Below are 22,258 nucleotides of genomic sequence, written 5' to 3'. Positions count from 1 at the left end.
TGGCTGCCAGCCCAGCTCCACAGCACAAGGAGGCCGCAATCCCAGTGCCATTGCACAAGATGGCCGCCAGCCCAGAGCCATTGCACAAGATGGCCGACACCCAGGGGGGCTTCTGTCTCGACCGCACAGCTCCAGTTCCAGCTGCTCCACCCTGGATTCCTCCCCTTTTGGCTCGGCCCTGGATCTCTCACTTCCTGTGTCCAATCGTTACAATTATTTCACACAACATCTATACAAACCAGGGACCTATGTGAGGACGCTGTCTGTGGACTTCATTTCGGCTTTCAATAAAATCATCCCAACACTCCTCCAGACCAAATTAACCCAGCTTTCTTTCCCTAGCTCTATCTGTCAGTGGATCACCAGTTTTCTGACAGACAGGCAACAGCTAGTGAGACTGGGGAAATTCATGTCAAACAGAGACACCATCAGCACTGGTGCCCCTCAAGGATGTTTGCTCTCCTAACTAACTGCTTTACTAACAAGGTGACAGCGTCAACTACTGGCCTGGCGTACGTAATTCAGTGTTTTTGCTATTTTCGTGGAATTTTGTAAATGCAAATAGTTTTTAAAATGATGTCGTGTATACGTGAAACTTAAAAAAAAATGACTACATTGTTGTCATGTAAACGTAGCCTGAGAATGTGAGTGTGTGCGAAAGGGACAGAGAATAATAGATGTGTGATCTATCTGACAATGTGCGAGATACTGGAAAACAGCATACAGGTGGAGCATCTCATACCTTGACTCACTATTGTGTGTGTTTGTCTAAACATGTTCATGGCTTCTTTAATCAAATCACCTTAGTGTGACAGTCAGCCAGTCAGCAGTGAGTGATATTCAGCTAGTGGATTAGCAAAATAACTTGTGCTTAGAGAAGAACTTGTGCTTGTGGGTAAATCGTCACCGAACTTAAATTCTATCCACTTACTGTGTGTCAGATACAAACGTCATTGTGATTTCTTAGAGCCTGTTTGTTGCTTAAATGTCACAAACACCCCGAGGAGTGAAGGTGTGTCGGCTTTGTTCTGAGGGGAAGTCTAGTTGGTGATGAAAGCAGTTAGGGACATCATCTAATTCTCCACGCCCTTCTCCTTGCACGGACATGTTCGGCTCTCATGGTTGCTGAAGTACAGAAGTAGTTGTAAGATGCATTTCAGGAGAATCGGGTGTCTTGCAATGATGCATGTTCCTTTGAAATCTCTTAAAACTTGTGTACATTGTAATGTCCATTATCATATACAAATCTCTTTCATGAATTTTCAATAAATGGGGACTGGATTATTCTACATTATTCTACATTATTCACTTGTGATCATAGAGTCAGTGTTTCAAGAAACAGATCAGTGCATTGCACAAACCAGTTCCAGGCCAGTTTTGTGAAGTGATTCAAAATTCAAATGAAAAGATCAAATTCAAACAAATGGTTCACTAATCAGAAATGACTGCTCAGCCACACAGAAATTAATATTTTCTATGATTTTCTTTTCATTATATATACAGGTGCTGGTCATCTAATTAGAATATCATCAAAAAGTTTATTTATTTCACTGATTCCATTCAAAAAGTTAAACTTGTATATTATATTAATTCATTACACACAGACTAATATATTTCAAATGTTTATTTCTTTTAATTTTGACGATTATAACTGAAAACTAAGGAAAATCCCAAATTCAGTATTTCAGAAAATTAGAATATTGTGAGAAGGTTCAATATTGAAGACAACTCTAATCTGCTAATTAACTCAAAACACCTGGAAAGGCATTTAAATTGTCTCTTCGTCTAGTTCTGTAGGCTACACAATCATGGGGAAGACTGCTGACTTGACAGTTGTCCAAAAGTCGACCATTCATACCTTGCACAGTATGAGCAAGAGCTGAAGGCCACTATCAGAGCAACCTGGGCTCTCATAGCACTTGAGCAGTGCCACGGACTGATCGACTCCATGCCACGCCGCATTGCTGCAGTAATTCAGGCAAAAGGAGCCCCAACTAAGTATTGAGTGCTATACATGCTCATACTTTTCATGTTCATGCTTTTCAGTTGGCCAAGATTTCTAAAAATCCTTTCTTTGTATTGGTTTAAAGTAATATTCTAATTTTCTGAGATACTGAATTTGGGATTTTCCTTAGTTGTCAGTTATAATAATCAAAATTAAAAGAAATAAACCTTCTCATTCAAAGAGTTTTCTTTATTTTCATGACTATGAAAATTGTAGAATCACACTGAAGGCATCAAAACTATGAATTAACATGTGGAATTATGGAATTATATACATAACAAAAAAGTGTGAAAAAACTGAAAATATGTCATATTCTTGGTTCTTTAAAGTAGCCACCTTTTGCTTTGATTTCTGCTTTGCACACTCTTGGCATTCTCTTGATGAGCTTCAAGAGGTAGTCACCTGAAATGGTCTTCCAACAGTCTTGAAGGAGTTCCCCGAGAGATGCTTAGCACTTGTTGGCCCTTTTGCCTTCTGTCTGCGGTCCAGCTCACCCCTAAACCATCTCGATTGGGTTCAGGTCAGGTGACTGTGGAGGCCAGGTCATCTGGCGCAGCACCCCATCACTCTCCTTCTTGGTCAAATAGCCCTTGATGCCTTCAGTGTGAATCTACAATTTTCATAGTCATGAAAATAAAGAAAACTCTTTGAATGAGAAAGGGTGTGTCCAAACTTTTGGTCTGTACTGTATATATATATATATATGCATGTGGTCTTACTTACTGATCTGTGTGAAATGCTCTAAATCTGTCCCTCCCAATCGTAAGAATCCTGGCCACACAGCCGCCCTCATCTTAAGCCTGACCCAGGGAAACTTTTAACAGAATTACAACCAGACTGACACCTCTGTGTTTGTCACTGTTTACTTGTCATATCTGCTTGTACATGTCTATGAAGTGTTTGTTTATGTGTAAATCTATATAATAAACTAGTTTGTAAGTTTAATACGCATTTTCAATAGTGTCCTAACTTTGAACTCTTTTTGTTCTCTGGCATAACAGCATGAATGTGTTGGTTTTGTGACAGCCTGTAGAGGAAACACTCAAGGAATGCACATGCATACATACAGTACACCTATCGTTTCTATTCAGTAGGTTTGTAAGCTCTAGTTAATTATCGACCACTAGTTAATTGTGCAGCAGTGGCTCCCAACAGCTTGCCATGGTTTAAATCAAATAAAAATGAGGTTTTAAGGTGAAGTTACATTTGTTCAGTAGATTATATATCTTAGTGTTGATTGTTCAATGCAACATTGAAATGATTCTGTTTCCAAAATCTGGGCTGCATATTATGTGACACGAGAATATTGGCATCTTTTTTTTTTCAACAAAATTTTCCCAAGCATTATTACAGAAAAATAAAAAAAACTTTTAAAGTGTAGTTAGTTTTAACCTAGCCCATAAATTGGATTATATGTTTTAATGAACCAATATAAGAAAAACGTTTGACATATGCTTTATTAATTTTACTTATTATTCTATTTTATTTTCACATAATACCACAACATAATGTGTAAATTGTATTTTTGATTTTATTTAATTTTACCACAACTTGATGAATGTAGGCTACATAATGCATTTTATTGTATTTTTACTACTATAAAGTGAAAAACTTTCTTCTTTTTTTTTATATGCTGTGGTATTATGTATGTATGTGCTTGTTTGGTTCTTGTGTACACAAGTATGTTATCTTAGGGGCTCACAGGCAAGCAATTTAAAAGGAAACGGGGTGTCTAAAAGCTTAGGGGCAAAGACCCAGGCTGCGTGCTGAGAAATACTGTTGATCCAAAGGAGGTGAAATGAGAGAGAGAAAAAGAGGGGGAAGAGTGAGGGGGGAGGTGAGAAGGAGAGGGGGAGGAGAAGCAAATGAAGGAACAGGGAGGGTTGTGCAAATGGGTGAGAAAGAGAGTGAGAGAGAGTGCACACACCCCTTTCTGCACTCTCAGTGGACAGACTCATCCTCACATGGTTGGAGTGAGTGTGCTGTGTAGTTCTAAAAGACATGAGACACAGGGGCATGCAGGATTACAGCCAGTACTTGGAGGAGACATTACCTGTATAAAATACACATGAAGTACACATTCAAACCACTAATGTTTGGATACTTTATGGAGGAACAGCAACGGACCTAGGATTTACCTCTGAGGTATGCCACACTATCTACTGTTTTCATGCTATTTTACTTTCTTTCAGAGATGTCTTTGCAGTTGGAGATTTATGTCTGTTTGACTTTCACTGGGTCCCCTGGGACTGTGCTTGAGTGGACTGCTGACAGTGATAAATGCCACACTGCTTGGTTAATAAGGTTTACTTGCCATGGAGTCTTTGAAAGTCTGTCTTGTGCGCCTTTGTTGGACAATCAATATGCTGTGTGTGTCTAAGTGTGTATGTTGGGTTTGTTTTGAGAGGTCTCAAAAACAAATGGTTATGTGGTCGTAAAAATCCTTCATCCAGACAGAAATGTTTGGAAGCCAAGGAGGAGGATCCATCAGTGTATATTCTCTCTCACATGCTGCCTTTGTGTGTGCATGTGAATATTCCCACTGGACAGAGTAAATCGTCCAAGTTTGCTGTCTATTTTTGCAGTTCTGTCATAAATGATATTCTGTATTAACATGTTTTTTAAGTAGAAAACTTGAATGACAGCATGCTTTGGTTGTGAAAGTATTGTATGTACAGATCTGTCAACTTGAGTTTTGTCTATAAGAGTGTCTGAAATGTTTTGCAGCCTTGTTAAGTTTGCTGTGTTACCTCATGAATAATGTGTCTTGTTTAAAATTTTTATTGTAAACCACCAGAGCTGCTCCAGGAAAGTGTTTTTTTTAAATATATATATACATATGGTTTATTAGGACATAAATGTGTTTAATAACATGGGAACTACAATGTTAAAATGGTTTATGAGGACACTTCCTGTGTCCCCATAAAACAAAAGGCTTACAGAACATACAAAATGGTGTTTTATGAAATCAAAAAAAAAAAAATTGTCAGTAGTTTTCTTTAAGGGGTAAGTTTAGGTGTAGGGGTGATAGAAAATACAGTTTGTACAGTATAAAAACCATTACTCCTATGAAGAACCACAAATGCAAGTGTTTTTGTGTGTGTGTGTGTGTGTGTGTGTGTGTGTGGTCTACAGTTCTGTGGAATGTGATTCATTGTGATTAGATGACTGAAAAAGCAGCTGAGCTGAGCTTCTTAGGAAAGAGGAAAGAATACAGCAAAGTGAAATGTAAATAAGATCAAGATGACATACTGTACAATCAGACCTGAAAGAAATACCTAGATGCAGTGGGCCACTAATATTGATACCGGTCTGTCTGAGGTCAGAGGGTTACTGATGTGGATCTCAGCTGTTTCCAGTCAGACAGAGATGGCACACGGGGTGCTAGATTCCTCAGTTGCCTGAGGTCTCTCAGCAGTCTAGTGGCTTTATGAATGAATTACCGTAGTGTGTGTTGTGGAGGAACTCAGATGGGTCAAACAAAGACTCTTGCATACTTCAGTCTAGGAGCAAACAATGAACCACACAATTCCTGTACCATCATTTCACTGACTTTCCTCTCAGGATCACACTGGACAGAGGCTACATGTCTCCTTTAAGAGTTTATATCTGGATTTTATCACTTGCGTCTGTTTTGTTCCCATCATATGCTGTTTAATCTACAGTATGGATTAGACTAAAAAAAACACTCCTTCCTTTAAAACGGGCTGCTGGCACACAGTCAGATTGATTTCAAAGGCCAGTGGCTTTTGTGTTTTGGGTCAGTAAGTAGCAGACATGATTGTTCCTCAAATACTGGGCATTTGAAATGTAAAAAGTACATTAACATGTAAAATACAGGAAATTCTTTGGGAATTACAGACCTTGCAATAGTTGCTGTTTGTGTGTTCAAACATGAGTGTGTGTCAGTATGCTTGTACTTTAAACACTTTATTGGTCTAATAAGATGCTGTATTTGTATAGAAGTGTGTTTGTCTATGTGAAGGCTTAGAAAGGCAATCTTGTTGTTTTGCTTTGCACTGTATGTATGTTAAGTGGAACTGAGTAACAGAATGGGCCTCAGGGCATTTCTTCCTTCTTCTGCCCCACTGGAGCAGAGGGCATCAGGGTGAAAAATGGGGGATAGAGGAGCTATATGTGTGTGGGGGGTAGGAAATACGGCTTAAATGGGTCACAGCACCGCCACAGCATGTTTAAAGTATACATTAACGAAGCTAATGAAAGAGATAGTGAGAGAAAGGCCAGGCTTTGTGTTCATTAAAAGTGTCTGAATGAAAACAAAAAAGGAGGGAGAGATATACGCACTACCACTTAAAAGTTTGGAGTGAGTATAAGATTTTTTTTTATTTATTTGAAAGAAATCAATACTTCTATTCAGCAAGGATGCATTAAATTAATAAAATGTGTAAAGCAACAAACAATAAAACTTTCAGCAAGATAGAAATAGACATTAAGGCTGTGTTTTTGTACAGACAATGGATGGTGATGGTGAATATGGAGATCAGAGCATTGACTGTCTGTAGCACCTGCATTTTAAATATTTCAAAGAGGTTAGGAAATACTTTTTTTGAAAGGCATTTATCTCTAAACTTGTTACCGATACTCTAAAGTAGTTTCATGCAATTTTTCAAGCAGAAATCAAACACACACAGTCATTGTTCTCACTGACAGCTCATGAATACATATAAACTAGAAACCAGATGACATGGATTAAACAAAAACTGCATAACCATTATGGATTATACGTTATGCTGTGCCCTCTATAAACCCATCAGGAACAGTCTGTATTATATGAGATATTCTAATCCTCATGTTAGATGTGTATGTGCGAGACCTGACAGATATTCCCCATTGCTAATGTGTGTTTCTCAATGCAGCGTGTCCTCCATTCATTCAGCATGTCCTCCTCTTTCAATATTAGCACTTGATTGATTGTTTAAATGTAGACCCACAGGAGGTGATGAGGAAGGGGTAATGGAAAAAAAAAAATGAATTAGAAACATACATTTGTGGCTTTGTTCGACAGATTCTGTGTCTGTGTGTGTGGACAGCTTTTTCTATCCTTTTCACATTTAGCTTCTATTAAAGGCAGGTGAGTAATACAACATTATTGAAAATAGTGTGGTATCCCCAAGTATAGGAACATGCATACAGTAAGGGTGTGTGAATGAGTTTGGCTGACGTTTGTATATGTCATGCCTTTTCATAATAGATGCAAGAATCCTGTAGAACCAGAAAAATTAAATTTCTAACCCAAAGGCAGGAGGACACATGCACAAATGTACTGTTTCAGAAGTCCCTTTCCATAAGGAAGTGATTTTTGCAAAGCCAAAAGAAAAACAAAGTGGCTGTACAAGTGTGGATATAGGCAGCATATGTACTGTATGTGTGTTTTAACTCTAGAAAGGTGATCTCTGTGTGAGGAAGTTAGCTCAGGAAGTGGTGAATGGATTGTTAACACCTAGATCAAGAATCTAGGAGAGTCAACTATTTATTAAGGAAAATCCGTAACCGTTTAACCATTTAAATTTATGAATCAAAACAAAAGACTTGATCTGACAAATTTCAGACCACTTCAATCTTCAACGATCTTTAAACCTCAAGCCTGTTGAGACAGGCCATACAGCTGCAGGCAAACCACATATTACTCATTCACTAAACGACTTTAGTGAGACAATTGACAAGAATAATGTTGAAGAAAGAAAGATAGGGAGAATAGGAAAGAGAAGGGGGGTTGTTGGGAATTAACCACGTGAACCTTTGCACTCAGCTAAATTTTCGTTAGTCTGATAGCATCAAAGAAAAGAGACACTCCGTTCTTAAAAGAGCAATTCACCCAAAAGTGAAATTCTGTCATCATTAACCTTCATGTTATTCCACACCTGTATTACTTTCTTACTTCTGGAGAGCACAAAAGAAGATCTCACCAGAAAAGTTTGTATGGCTTCAGAAGAATACATTTACTATAGTTTAGTAGGTTTTTTGTAGTCGGTTTCAAACTTGACAGGCCTGGGCTTCATTGACTTTCATTGTATTAAAAAGTGTTCATTGTAAATGATGACACAATTGACATTTTTAGGTGAACTGCCCCTTTAATGCTACTTAATCACAGTTGTCCCCATATCTGTCTGTGACTAACATCCTTTTAGTCAAAACACAAAAGAGACTCCCCTTCAGCAAGGGTCATCAGGAAGAAAAGATTGGCGCTCTCAATATCCTCCACTGACCTGGAAAAGATCTGATCTCGGTCTGAAAGGAGCGACTGCTGTGGCATGCTGGTCTATTTTACTTTCCAAATTAGTTTTCTTTTAAGCAGAGACCTGAGTGTCTTCATTCTTGCCTTGTGGCATGCAGGTGCAGGTTTTGTTGAGCCTCTTCCGCTTGTTTGGCACAGAGGAGAGATTGTGTGGATAAAAGCAGCCTCTTGCTTTCAGCAAAAGCTTTTTCTGTGATACCAGCTCCAAATGCACAGGCCGTGAAGCTTCACCATGGCTTTTACATACAGCAGGGTCAGAGGATTACAATAATATGAAATCACACAAGTCTGCTGCCTCGGGCACCGTGGTCCCATTTGAGAAAGATTAAACTCTTCGTGGTGAGACGCATGTTATCTTTTTGTAAGCTTGATGATGCAAGTTCTCCAGGCAATGTGACATAAAAAAAATCACAGATGTAATCTCTGAATCTTGGCTTAAATTTTTGTGTTCAACTTCACTAGAACAGGAACTAATTCTACACATTCTGCTGTAGAATTTAATTTGTTTTCCACCTTGAGGTTCACTTATAATGTTAATCAAGGTTGTTGAACCAAAAGTAAAGTCACAATTATTACTTTAGTACATTTAAGAACAACAGTTTGCCATAGTGCTGTTAAAAATAGAAATAGTAGGTTGTGACTAATTATCGCCTGTGGGGTACCTCAAGGCTCTGTTTTGGGGCCTTTTTTGTTTTCTTATTATATGCTCCTTTGAGAGAATCTGTTGTTTAGAAACAAAACATTATATAATACTGTTATGCAAACAATGCTTAGTTCTATCTATCACAACAATCAGTTGTAATTCTGCCTCTACAATCTCTATTTAAAAAAAATCACATTTGAGTAACTGTGTTTTATTTTATGCCATCTCAACTCTATACTTTATGGTGCTTAATATGTAAGTCATATGTTAATGTTCTCATAGACAGGGCATTCGTACTAGCAATATTTAAATTAATAATGTTCGTGAATTAGTTTCCACAAATGGTTTGTGTGGACTGGGAAGGGAACTTTGTGATTTTAAAGGTAACATGCAGTTGTCTTTCTGTTGTATATAAAATACTTAGATATGATCATATCAGTACAAACTTCTGTACAAATACAAATTGCAGGATTTTGGCAGAAAGAGCAGCCTTCTCATAAGCAGTCAGTTAAGTGGGTTCACTGCTGACGCACATTGATGAGACACCTTCTGTGGGACATGACAGCCTGCTGAGGGGGTGAATGTGAGAACTACAGTGTATATGGATATGACTGTGAGTTGTTTTGGCCATATCTGGTGGTATTTGTGTGTGAGATAGAGATGGTTTTCAAAGGACAGGTTGGTCAGCAGTAAGTCTCACTCTGAATTGAGCCTAAATAGTGTCTGGAACTGATGTGGTAATGGGGTATTGATCTGTAGGGGTTTGGCCGATGGCGTGTGTGTGCCTCATAAATAGCTCTATTGTGTCTCTGTGGTAAAAGAGTGTCACTAGCACACATACACACAAAAAATACCTTAATGAAGAGATCAGAGTTATAGCCTTCCAATCATATAGAAATCATCCAGCACTGAGGTAAATCTAGCTTTACTGCATCCAAAACTACAAACCAGTGTACATTCATGGGAGGCATTGACAGTTCAGTTAAACTTGTAAAGACAGATTAAAAGAATGGAACAATGTAGAAAAAAATAACATTATTACCTTTTATTTTGTATTTTATTTTATGTTTTATGTTTTATTTTGTCTATTTTTCATTGCTAAATGAACCTTATGCAATAAACTAATTTGTGCTTTAATTTTGCCTTGTTCATCAGATCACCCTTGACTTTATCCAGCAGTACTGGTTAGCCAGTACTTTTAATTTGACTTTAAAAATAAGAGAGATACATTAATGAAAAAAGAAATGAATGAATAGCCTGAAAGCTATTCTTCTAAAGAGCTTTCTTTCAGTCTTTGCTTTTGTAGTTTGTCTCTCTCTCTCTTCTGTTTGCATGTGACATTCCTGTCCTTTCATTGCCCAAAGCAAAAGCTCAAGTCTTTCAACTCCCTGTCCTTTTTTCCCTCTCCCTTCATTTCTTGAAGGAGCACTTTGTTTATGAGATTCTGCTTGTTGACGCAGGTGCAAAACAAATAAATCTAGAGAATAAGAGAGTGGAAGAATGAGAGAATGACAGAACCCCGACACTCAAAATTATCCCTCTTTCCCGAACAAGGTCTCTTAAGGTCCAAAATATGGCTTGAGGTCTTATGAACACACTCATTTCCTCTCTCCAGACCTGTCAGGGCTTGTAGGTTGTTCTCATCGTGTGGAAGTTTCTGTCCGTTGGTCTCAGGTGTGCACCGGTGTGGCTGTCAGTGCTGCCTCCACCCCATTTTCCTTTCCACTGGGACTTCCTGCCATACGAGAAGAGCTGTTGGCTTTGAGCCAAAGTCTTATGCCCCCTCTCATTCACTGTCAGCAGCGGGAATCCCAAAGCTATGAATGCATGCTTGTTCTGGATGTGTGAACTGCCAGCATTAGTGGCCATGCTCTCACACAACACTTGACACAAGATACACGGTGTGCTGAGAATTTGTTCAGCCTGAGTTTGCCATGGTGTTACAGACTGGACATAAAGAAAACTCATCTTTACCACTCTTTCCAAAATGAAAAATGACATTGGTACCCTTGCAGTAAGCAAATATCTAAGTATGTTACACTGTGGTGCACATACGGTTAACGCAGGTTTGAACCTGACCACATCTCTGTATTAAAAAGCAACAAAGGATTTATTCGAACAAGCAACTAAAATCATATTACCACCCCAAACAAACAACAAAAATTATGTTTTATTATGTTTTAAACTTTAGCTTTTATTTGACTTTATTTTATTTAAAATGTATAAATTTTATGAAATATTTAATTTTATTTTACCATTTTTATCATGTTGCAGTGAATCAGTATTTTCTCTTCAGTATTTTCTCAGCATTGTGAATCATTCTCAATGATCAGATCTAAAGTGTGTTTTTTGTATTTTTTTTATTAGTATGTTAATAAGTCATTACTGCATGGTTTAATGGTGCCTTTCTATTTATTGGTCCTTCTGAAATCATTTTAATATGCTGATTTGCTGCTCAAGAAACATTTCTGATTTTCAGTGTTAAAAACAGTTGTGCTGTGCAATATTTTTGTGGAAAATGATACATTACCATTCAGTCTAGGGTAAGATTAAAAACATAGCCTATATAAATTAATACTTTTATTTAACAAGATTGCATTAAATTAATTTAAGTGACAGTAAAGATATTTATACTTTTCACAAATGATTTATATTTCAAATAAATGCTGTTCTTTAACTTTTTATTCATCAAATAATCCTGAAAATAAAATGAGGTAGGGCCTATTTCAGTTTCCATAAAAATTTTAAGTTTTCAGTATTGATATTAATAAGGAGCATAATAATTTATCCCAAATAATAACTGAGCAGTAAAACAGCATATTAGAATGATTTCTGAAGGTACGTGACACTTAAGATAAATTTTGAAATAATTTTTAAGTGTAAACTATTTTAAGCGTAACATTTCATTGTATTAATATTTGTTACTGTATTTGTGATCAAATAAATTCAGCCTTCTTTCAAAAAATAAATGAATAAAAAGTCTTAATTATTTACATAATTTGACCGCCAGTGTGTGATGCATGTGAAACAAGCCATCAAATTATATTTATTATTAGGCTATAATTCCTAATCATGGCACTTGACGTTTTTACGAAGTCTTCAGATTTACAATGTTCTAGAGTACGTCTGAGAATGATATTTTAGGATATAGATTTACAAACATTTACTCTTATCTTGTGACGGATTACATGAATGGCATATAGGGAAATCATGGCCTAGTGGTTAGCGAGTTTGACTCCTAACCCAAAGGTTGTGGGTTCGAGTCTCGGGCCAGCAATACCACGACTTAGGTGTCCTCGAGCAAGGCACTGAACCCCCAACTGCTCCCTGGGTGCTGCAGCATAAATGACTGCCCAGTGCTCCGGGTGTGTGTTCATGGTTTGTGTGTGTGCACTTTGGATGGGTTAAATGCAGAACATGAATTCTGATTATGGGTCACCATACTTGGCTGTATATCACATCACTTTATGTTATATGAAATTCGAAAATGGCAGAAGTAGTTTGTATCCCTGAAAACTAATGTCTGACATTTAACTTTTTTTGTCATAAACAGTTGGCAAATATTTCTGAATCGTTTCGCTATTCAACTGCTTATATCTTACCTCAGCTCGCATTCAAATGCCACACAGCTCAGCATCTGTACAATCCTGCCTTCTTCGATTTGATTGCCTGATTCAAACATTTTGCACCACATTTTGCAGCATGCTAAAATAATATGAATGTTTTATTTAAGTGGGCCAATGAAAGGCTATAGGCTACGTACATTTACTAACCTATAATTCATTCTTTATATTTACATGATGGGCCGGCCCACATTGTAAAGCGGCCAACGGGAAAACTCCCGGTGCTCCAGATGGCACGTTGGCAACTGCGTGTATGTAACATCACACATAAGTGTCTGCAGCTGTGTCCAAATCGACTATTTTTGCTCCCTCTTTCCACATATAATGAATTATGGGGAATCCACTGTAGGAAATACTGATAGACTGGCACAGCACACACATACAAATATATATATATGGTTATGCCCTGGTCATTTATGTTGTCTTTTATGTTTAGTTATGTTATGTTTATGTTTTTTATTGATTATATATATATTATATAATGAGTTTTAAATGTTTTCTCTTTCTATTTTGTTATTTAAGCTTTGAATGAGAGAAGAGAACACAGCAACATCCAGACACTCTCATCCACATTCATCCTTTTGTCTCTTTTGCCCTCTCAATTTCTCCCTCTCTCTCTCTTTCTCCCAGACTGGCACTATTTGTTCAAGCATGTCACTGGAAGTGTGTAAACCGTGAGCCCCTCAGCCAAACATTTCTCCCCTCTGATCAGTGAAAGGACCCATCTGCGGTCCTCCTCCTCCTCTTCTCTTCCTACATGTCATCACTCCATTTTCCCCAGACAGAGGACACAATTAGCCCCATTTACACTCCATTTCCCCCAACTTCACTGCCTCTAACCTGATAATGACTGGTGCATCTAGATGAATTAGGATGATGGCAATGAACTGTGTGTGGCCATAATGCTGAATCTCACACACACCTGAAAAAAATAAAGTAATATGCCATGAGAGACCATGCATTACAGTGATTTCACTGTGGGTACGCGGTGATGTGAGGTGCAGGTAAAACCACTGTAACACATGGTCTCAAGTGACTTATTGCTTTGTATTAAATGTCAGCACCAGCAAAATGAACAAAAAATATAGATGTTCCGTTAATATTTTTTTACTGTTGCCATGCAACATAACAACTCTTATTAATATAGTCAGGTCCATTACAATGCTTTGGAACGTGGCTCATCCAATCAGAATTTAGAAAATAATGTCACATTTATTTATGTAGCACTTTATACAGTATAGATTGTTGCAAAGCAGCTTCACATTAATAAACAGGAAAATATCATTGTTAATGCTGTAAAATTGATCAGCTATGAACAAGCTCTACAGAAGGCAATCATGTAATTATTCAGAAACCTTGCACAATCAGCACAAGTGTACATTATCATTGTGAACTTAAGAATATAATGGATGGAAATTAAATAAAATAAAATAATAAAAAATAAATAAAATAAAATGGTTCTTATGAATATCTCAGCACTTTTGCTTTAAAACTTTGCACAATAATTTTTTACTAAAGCACTATCAACAAAAGCACAGATCAGAGTGATAAACGTGACTTCAGACATTGAGAGAGAAAGTGTTTTTGGGTCCCCCGAAAACCTATATGGGCTCCCCTTCTCAGTCAGGCATGGCTATCTTATTTTACCGATGTAATTATGGAACAGCAAACTTTGTCACCCCCTCAGAGAGTTTTAAATGGGTTAAATAAGAGCAGCAGACGATATATGCTAAGCTCTGTGTTGAAGATGAAAAACCCTTTGAGGAGCATACAGGATGGCTGCTGCACTTAGAGGAAGGTTTATTTGAGACACAGTAGGTTCTCGATAGGGCTTGTCCTGATCCAACTTTATCCGCAGGTCAGCAGCCTTCTGAAAGAGAGATTTGAAAGGTCCCCCAAGGATTCTGAGAGAAAATCAGGCACAGCTCAGCTATTGTTTGTTGTCAATCTGAGGTTTACATTTGTAGATTACGGTAGGCCAGCATTCACATGAACCAATCCCTGAACGGCTTTTTCATAAAAACTTTCAAAAAGTCGAACAGTGTGAAATTTTTTAGAAACCTGATCACCTGATTGGATTGCAGTAAATTAGAATTCTAGATGATTTTAAACTACCATTATTTGATGTCAACCTGATCCGCATGGGATGTCACTCTGGTATATTATAAGTATCTCCCCTTTGTTCTTTCATCATCACACTATCATTAACACGTCTGAAAGGCTTAGATAACAGGGCATTCCAGGTCATGGTGCAATATTGAACAAGAGAGAGGAAACCAGTCTGGTGCTCCCAGAAGAAGTTAACACAATCCTCCTCCACTCTGACCGGTGGCGGACAGATTTTCTATAAAATTCACATTATAGATTCACATTATAGACCTATTTGTTCTTGTGCTCTTCTAAAAGAAGCAATCGAATAATTACATAAATGATGATAATGCCACACTAGAAACCAAGACAGACTGTCTGAGGTAGACGGGGGGTCAGACACACCGGTGGTCTGCGTTTGAAGCATCAGCCTCACATAATGTGTTCATTGAGCTCTGCAGATCACAGACACGGTCAAGAGCCCGGGGACATGACGGGGGAGTCCTGTCACTTAATTTAGATTAATGGACAGTTTGTATCTCCTGTCCTTTGAAGATCTTCACAAACTAGTCCTATGGAAAGGTTACCGATGCTACCACGCTGAAGGGTAAACAATAGGACTTTCCCTTGTCTGACACTGGAGAAACATTTAACTGAGATTTTGTAGTTTGACACGAATGACTGAGCTATTAAAGGTTTTGGACTTTATAAGGTTGTTGGATATGAGATGGATGTTTAAAAATATATATATATATATAAATATATATATGGATAGGACAGAGGTAACAGGAAAGAATGAATAGCAGAGGGGGGATGGGATTGGGAAATGACCCCTGGTAGGCTCTAATGGGTCATTTCGGAAGTGCCACAATTTCAATAAAAATTATTTTAAAAATGTATTATTTTTGTTTTTTAATCAGTGGACATATTCACTACTCTTTAATATTGTTTAGATTTATTATTTTTGTAATATAAGATAATATACATTATTATATTATATTATTGTTACACTTTTATATAATTTTTAAACAAAAGTTTAGATAAACTTTATAAAGACATGTTATTCCCCCTAATTTGCCTCTTCGAGATCAGTTTCCCGAAGAGGAAAATAAGGTTGAATAACATGCCTTTGTGAAAATATTCTTGTTGCACTGTTGTTATTTTTGGAACCTTGTTTTTCTCTCTCTTTTCTTGGAAAGATGTTAATCTTTTCATCCTGGTGTAAATAACGGTTCCATACCTTGATAAAAGTAGCAAAACTATGTGAATACTTCAGTACCTGTGGTGATAAGCTTCTTATGAAGTCTCCTCTTTAAACTCTTCTTAACCCCTCTCACTGTCAGGCTCTCTCTTGTTCTCTGTCACTCCCTTTTCTTTTCCATAAGTCCTAAGGGTTTTTCATCATGGCTTGCAAGTCCCTCTCATCTCAAGCTAAGTTGGTCATTCCCTGTCAGGAATCCATGTAAAAATGTGAGAAATGGGGAGAGTCGCCTATGGGCAGGGTGGGTTTCAGGGTTTTGGGTATTGTTTAAAGAGACATGCACCAATTAGCAGTGAATGTGCATGAACTATTAGAGGGATCTTAAATTGGTTTTCCAGGCACCAAGAAAAAGGTCAACACTGTTACAGCCCGAATAGATTTATGGAGCTCCCATGAAACACTCAATGGGATTTTCACCATCAGCACTGTTTTGAAAATGACCTGCTGTGTTTTCTTCTCAAGTTTAGTTCAGCATGTTTTAGTAAAATAGTTCTTAGGTGTGTTGACTCAGCAGAATTACACTTGTTATGAACAGAAAACAGAGCAAAGGATCGGAAGAGAAGAGAGAGAGAATATTTTTCACTTGTTCAAACAAGGTTAAAGAATAAAAGAGAAAGAATAAAAGAAGTGCATCTATAGATCATAAACAACAAAAGAAAAAAGATGTCAGGGAAGAGGACTGAAGGGAAGGAGACCTCTTTATCTGATACCTGAGAATCGTGTGTGTGTGTGGGGTGGGGTGTGGGGGTGTGGTTGGGTGTGTGTGTGTGTGGTTGGGTGTTAAAGGGAAGTGTGACTGGGTGGGGACTGTGTTAAAAGTGTAAAATATTTGGTGGCCGTTGTGGCAGGAACAAACATGTTTTCTCTCCTATTGCAAGGAAGTCAGAATATATGTGGTGATTGTAAATATAAACAAAACAAAGCTATTAGTTTTTGTGCTAATGACATTCTGTACTTTTTGGTATTGATTCTACTCATGATTCCATGACAACATTTACACAGAAAATGTGACAAATGAATTCTTCAATGAATTCTGCAGAATTCGATTATCACATAACTGGTCATCATTTTCTCATAATCATATGCTGGTATAGCTATCAGGCAAATAAAAGATAGGGTTGGTAAAATATTAAAATGTTTCTGAAAGACATTACGTCTGCTCAAAAAGGCTGCATTTATTTGACCAAATACACAATTACAAATGTAATGATTTTTTTTTTTTTTAATGTGATTACTAGAAACCTCAAAATTTATTTGAATATATATGCTATATATACTTTCAAAAGAAATGATTCTTATCCAAACAATATTGGCATATTTACAACTAAGGTTGCTACTGAGATGGTCTTAATGAATCTGATGGCCAAATAGCATGTCAAGTAATTAAATTTAAATTGTTGCAATATTCACAAAATGGGTTTATTTTATATCATAAAATCAAACTGAAATAGAATGTATTGTAAGCATATGATACTATGACCCAGCACTAGTAGGCTATCTATGGGGTGATCAGTCAGCTGAGACAGACAAAGACAGTGTGGGCAGTGATTATTCTTGTGTCTTTGTCTGCACTCTCTAAATTATACTAACAAGAGTAGATTGTGCACATGCAAAATTACAGATTCCATCTGAAGGAACAATGGAGCATTTCTAATCCAGTCTTTCCTGTGCTCACATGCTCACTTTCTGTCTGTCTGGGTGTGCAGTAAAAAGCCCTGTAGTCTTCCTCAACTCAGCACAGCAGTGCTGGGCTTTTGGGAGATTTTAAACCTTGCTCTTTGCCCCAGGCCTTAAACACAAGCAGCAGAAACAAAAAGACTAAGCACTGGACTAACGGGAGCAGGTTTAGGGAACGAGAATAACGCATTTGTGTTTCCTTCCCCCTCACTCACAGCAGTCATCACTCATTGCTTTTCTTTGTCTAGTGAACAATCTTTTTGCTATCTTCCCTTCCATGATAAATGACTAATATGAGCCTCCCAGTGCTTTTTTTATTTTTCTATTATAATATCTGACTGAATTAAGTTTGCTGACTTTTCAGAGTTTATTTGAGGATGCAATTTTGCCGTAGTTGTTCTCAAGCAGGCCTGTCTGTGCTTTCATAATTTATGTGATAAATGGAGACATTTCAGATGATTATATGATTATATGACTCGTCGCTCCACTTTTGAATTTACTTTCAAAGAACGTTATTCATTTCAATCCCACTTATACTTCCGACCATCTGTTCACTCCGTTTTGAGAGCTAGAGGAAGCTTACTGTGTGCTTCAGAACTATAACGTATTTTATTAGCTGCCATATTCCTTCTAAAGGTTGAGTGTGTTTTGTGTCACCTGTAGGACTGCAGTAGTGTGAAATAGATGGAGAAAGCTAAAGAAAGCAAAGCTGTGATAACATGCTTTTTAACACTCGACTCGTGCTGGTGATCTATTCTACAGCCTCTCTTTCTCCTCAAACAAAAGAGGATCTGAGGGAGGGTAGAGTCAGTCCGTTCCTCTTCAGGAACTCGAGCTGCGTCAAAAGCGCTTTGGGGAACGCGCCCAGCGTGCGCGACTCTGAATATCGTGTGAAATCAGACCAATGGAAGAGCGTGACGTCACCGGCGGAGTGACGTAAGCGACCAGGAAGCTATAAAAGCACGTGCCACGCAGCTGGCGTCAGCTTCGCGTCTCTCAGCAAGCGCTCTGTGTGTGATTGTCAAACTGTTTGTCTGTGAGTCTTATTTACTGTTGTCTGTCCAGTTTAAGAGCTCCTAGACAATGCCCAAAAGCAAGGCGAAAGTTAAGCATTCTGGCGATTCCAAATCGCGTTTTAGGCTGTGTGTTCCTCCCTGCCCGAGATATATAACGGGTGGGGATACACACAACCTTTGCGTGGTTTGCCTGGGTTCGAAGCACGCCGAGTCGGCTCTCGAGGGGGCCGACTGCCCGCACTGTTTGCGGATGTCGGTGCGTATGCTTCGTTCCCGGAGGGCCCTCTTCGAGGAGGGGGCCTTCGCCAGCGTTCCCCGCGGTGCTGGTCCCGCTTCTGCTGAGGCAGAACGGCGGCTGCACTCGTGGGGTTCGCAAGTGGATCTGGTGGAGGGAATGGAGACGGTCCAGTCCCTATCTCCTTCCACTTCTGCCAGATCCGGCACCCAATCCCTAGAGTCGGAAGCACGCTCAGCGGTTCCTTCCACTCAGGGAGAGGGGTCGACGCTTCGCCTCTCTTCCTCCGAGGAGGAAGTTGATGTGGAGTCGCTCGACAGGGATTCGCCACCCCACTCGCCGCAGTATGAGGAGCTCTTGGAGGTGGTTACTCGCGCGGTGGCCAAGCTAAACATCGATTGGCCCACCGAGAAAGCAGCTGAACCGCAGAGAAGCAAGCTTGATGAACGCTTCCTGCGCGCGAGTCAGCCACCTCCCAGCCGGGGCCTGCCATTCTTTCCCGACCTGCACGATGAGATCTCCAGGTCGTGGAAACGCCCATTCTCGGCCCGCCTCTACATCCCCTCGTCAGACTACTATGGGAACGTAGTGGGGATGGGAGAGCGCGGTTATAGAGCGATGCCCCGGGTGGAACAGACGCTCGCGAGCTATCTGTCCCCCGGTGCGGCGTCGTCTCTAAAGGCCCCGGCATTGCCCTCAAAGCCACTAAGAACAACTTCGGCTTTGGTGGGCAAAGGGTATGCGGCAGCAGGTCAGGCTGGTGCGTGTCTGCACACCATGGCGGTGTTACAGGCGTACCAAGCCGATCTGCTCAAGGAGCTAGATGAGGGAGAGGAGATCAAGTCCCATGATATCTCTGAGCTAAGAAGGACCGCTGATCTCTCCCTCCGCGCCACCAAGGAGACCGCTCGAGCGATTGGGCGGTCCATGGCAGCTATGGTGGCCGCGGAGAGGCACTTATGGTTGACCCTGTCTGATATGAAAGAGCGGGACAGGGTCTGCCTCATGGACGCCCCGATCCAGCCGACTGGCCTGTTCGGCGACGCAGTCAATTCTGTCGTCGACAGGTTTCAGGAGGCCCGCAAACAAGCGGCGGCGTTCCATAAGTTCCTCCCTCGTCGCTCCCTCGGGGCATCTGGGCGGGAGATGCCCCAGCCGCTCCCTAGCTCCTCGTACCGCGAGGCTCAGAAGCAGAGCGTCGCCTCTCGTGCTCCTCCGCGTCGGGAACGAGAGTCTCGACGACGCTCTCGGCCGAGGACTTCCCAGCCCAAACAAGATCTCAGGGCGGTTATTGAAGCTAAGAAGTCCTCGGCCAAGAAACCCTGACGCCAACAACCCAGGGTTTCAGAGGGCAGCCTCTGCTGGGGTAGAGCGGTACACACCGCAGTACACGGTGCCCGTCTCCCCTCAGCGCCCTCTGGGGGCCGGTCTGCTAACCCTGCCAGTGATCCAGGGCGCAGCAGGTCCCAGCGAGCATCGCTCTCAGTATCTTCCGCCCGTGCGCGTAGCGGGGCTGAGACGCTCGCCGCCCCTGCGGGGGCCTTTTACACCAGAGATCAGTCTCGAGAGACTGATTCCCTTAGTAAATTATTTAGCAGCGTGGAAACTACTGCCAAATGTATCTCGATGGGTCCTGCACACAGTAGAAAAAGGCTACCGCATTCAGTTCGGCTCCGTGCCGCCAGTATTCAACGGGGTCGTTCAGACAGTAGTCGGCCTCAGGCAGGGTCTGGTTATGGAACAGGAGGTGAAAACCCTATTAGAGAAGGAGGCCATCGAGGTGGTCCCTCCTCAAGACAGGGAGTCCGGATTTTACAGCCGGTATTTCATAGTTCCCAAGAAGGATGGGGGGCTGCGTCCGATTATAGACTTGAGGGTCTTAAATCGTTCGGTTATGAGACTAAAATTCAGAATGCTTACAATCAAGCAAGTTGTAGCACAGATCAGGTCCCAGGACTGGTTTGTCACGATAGATCTCAAAGACGCATATTTTCATATATCCATCCTTCCACATCACAGGAAGTTTCTGAGGTTCGCTTTCGGGGGCGAAGCTTACCAATATCGAGTACTTCCCTTCGGCCTTGCACTCTCACCCCGCACGTTCACAAAATGTGTAGACGCGGCTCTGGTCCCCCTGCGCATGCAGGGCATCCGCATTCTCAACTATATCGACGATTGGTTGATCTTAGCTCAGTCAGAGCAGGCTGCGGTTCGGCATCGAGATGTCGTCCTCGCACATATGGGGGAGCTGGGTTTGAGACTGAACGCCAAGAAGAGTGTACTTTCTCCGGTTCAGAGAACCACCTATCTAGGCGTAGAATGGGATTCGACCACGATGCAGGCACGATTGTCCCCTGCTCGTATCGAGTCGATCCGCATCTCAGTCGAGAGAGTCAAACAAGGCCAGTCACTCACTGTCAAACAATTTCAGAGATTGTTGGGTCTGATGGCAGCTGCGTCCAACAGTATACCTCTTGGCCTGCTGTACATGAGGCCCCTGCAGTGGTGGCTCAAGACCAAGGGATTTTCCCCGAGGGGCAATCTACTCCGCACTATCAAGGTCACGCGGCGCTGCCTACGTGCCTTAGATGTATGGAAGAAACCTTGGTTCTTGAAACAGGGCCCGGTGCTGGGAGCTCTTTGTCGCCGTGTAACGCTAGCGACAGATGCATCCCTCACTGGTTGGGGTGCAGTCATGAGTGGCCACCCTGCCCGTGGTCTGTGGAGCGATCGCCATCGAACATGGCATATCAATTGTCTAGAAATGCTAGCAGTTTTTCGTGCACTGAAGCACTTCCTCCCAGACCTAAGGGGTCACCATGTGTTGGTGCGCACCGACAACACATCGGTGGTCTCCTATATCAACCACCAGGGAGGTCTGCGTTCGCGCCCTTTGTACAAGCTGGCGCACCAGATCCTGGTGTGGTCCCAGAGCAAACTCCTCTCACTAAGAGCAGTATATATTCCTGGGAAACAAAATGTGGGAGCAGACATACTGTCGAGGCAGGGGCCGAGGCCCGGGGAGTGGAAACTTCACCCACAAGTAGTGAAGCAGATATGGAGAATATTTGACAGGGCTCAAGTAGACCTATTTGCATCTCAAGAGACGTCTCAATGCCCCCTTTGGTTCTCTCTAGTTCATCCAGCTCCTCTGGGACTGGACGCTATGGTACAGACCTGGCCGAGGTTTCATCTGTACGCATTTCCCCCTATTGCTCTGCTCCCGGGAGTTCTGGCGAGAGTACGCCGGGACGGGGTCCGTCTGTTGTTAGTAGCCCCGTTCTGGCCGGGCCGAGTATGGTTCTCAGATCTAGTCTCGCTCCTCGACGGCTCTCCGTGGGAGATACCGATCAGGACAGACCTCCTCTCGCAGGCGCAGGGTACGATAATTCACCCTCGCCCGGAGTTGTGGAAGCTGTGGGTGTGGCCCCTGAGGGGGCACAACTGTTAGCAG

General features: G+C 40.9%; 1 protein-coding gene across 1 annotated transcript in view; it reads left to right on the top strand.

Annotated features, from left to right (window-relative positions):
* The first annotated feature begins 3,935 nt into the window (after positions 1-3,935).
* Positions 3,936-22,258, top strand: part of LOC113054300 (T-lymphoma invasion and metastasis-inducing protein 1-like) — a 50,751-nt gene continuing 32,428 nt past the window's right edge. The window contains 1 exon segment of the mRNA XM_026219747.1: positions 3,936-4,150. The gene's annotated coding sequence lies outside the window, so the exon portion shown is untranslated.

This window comes from Carassius auratus, chromosome 35 (genome assembly GCF_003368295.1).
Source record: "Carassius auratus strain Wakin chromosome 35, ASM336829v1, whole genome shotgun sequence".
Lineage (NCBI taxonomy): Eukaryota > Metazoa > Chordata > Actinopteri > Cypriniformes > Cyprinidae > Carassius > Carassius auratus.
The sequence above is the reverse complement of the archived record's forward strand: the minus strand, read 5'-3'. Positions and strand labels throughout refer to the sequence as shown.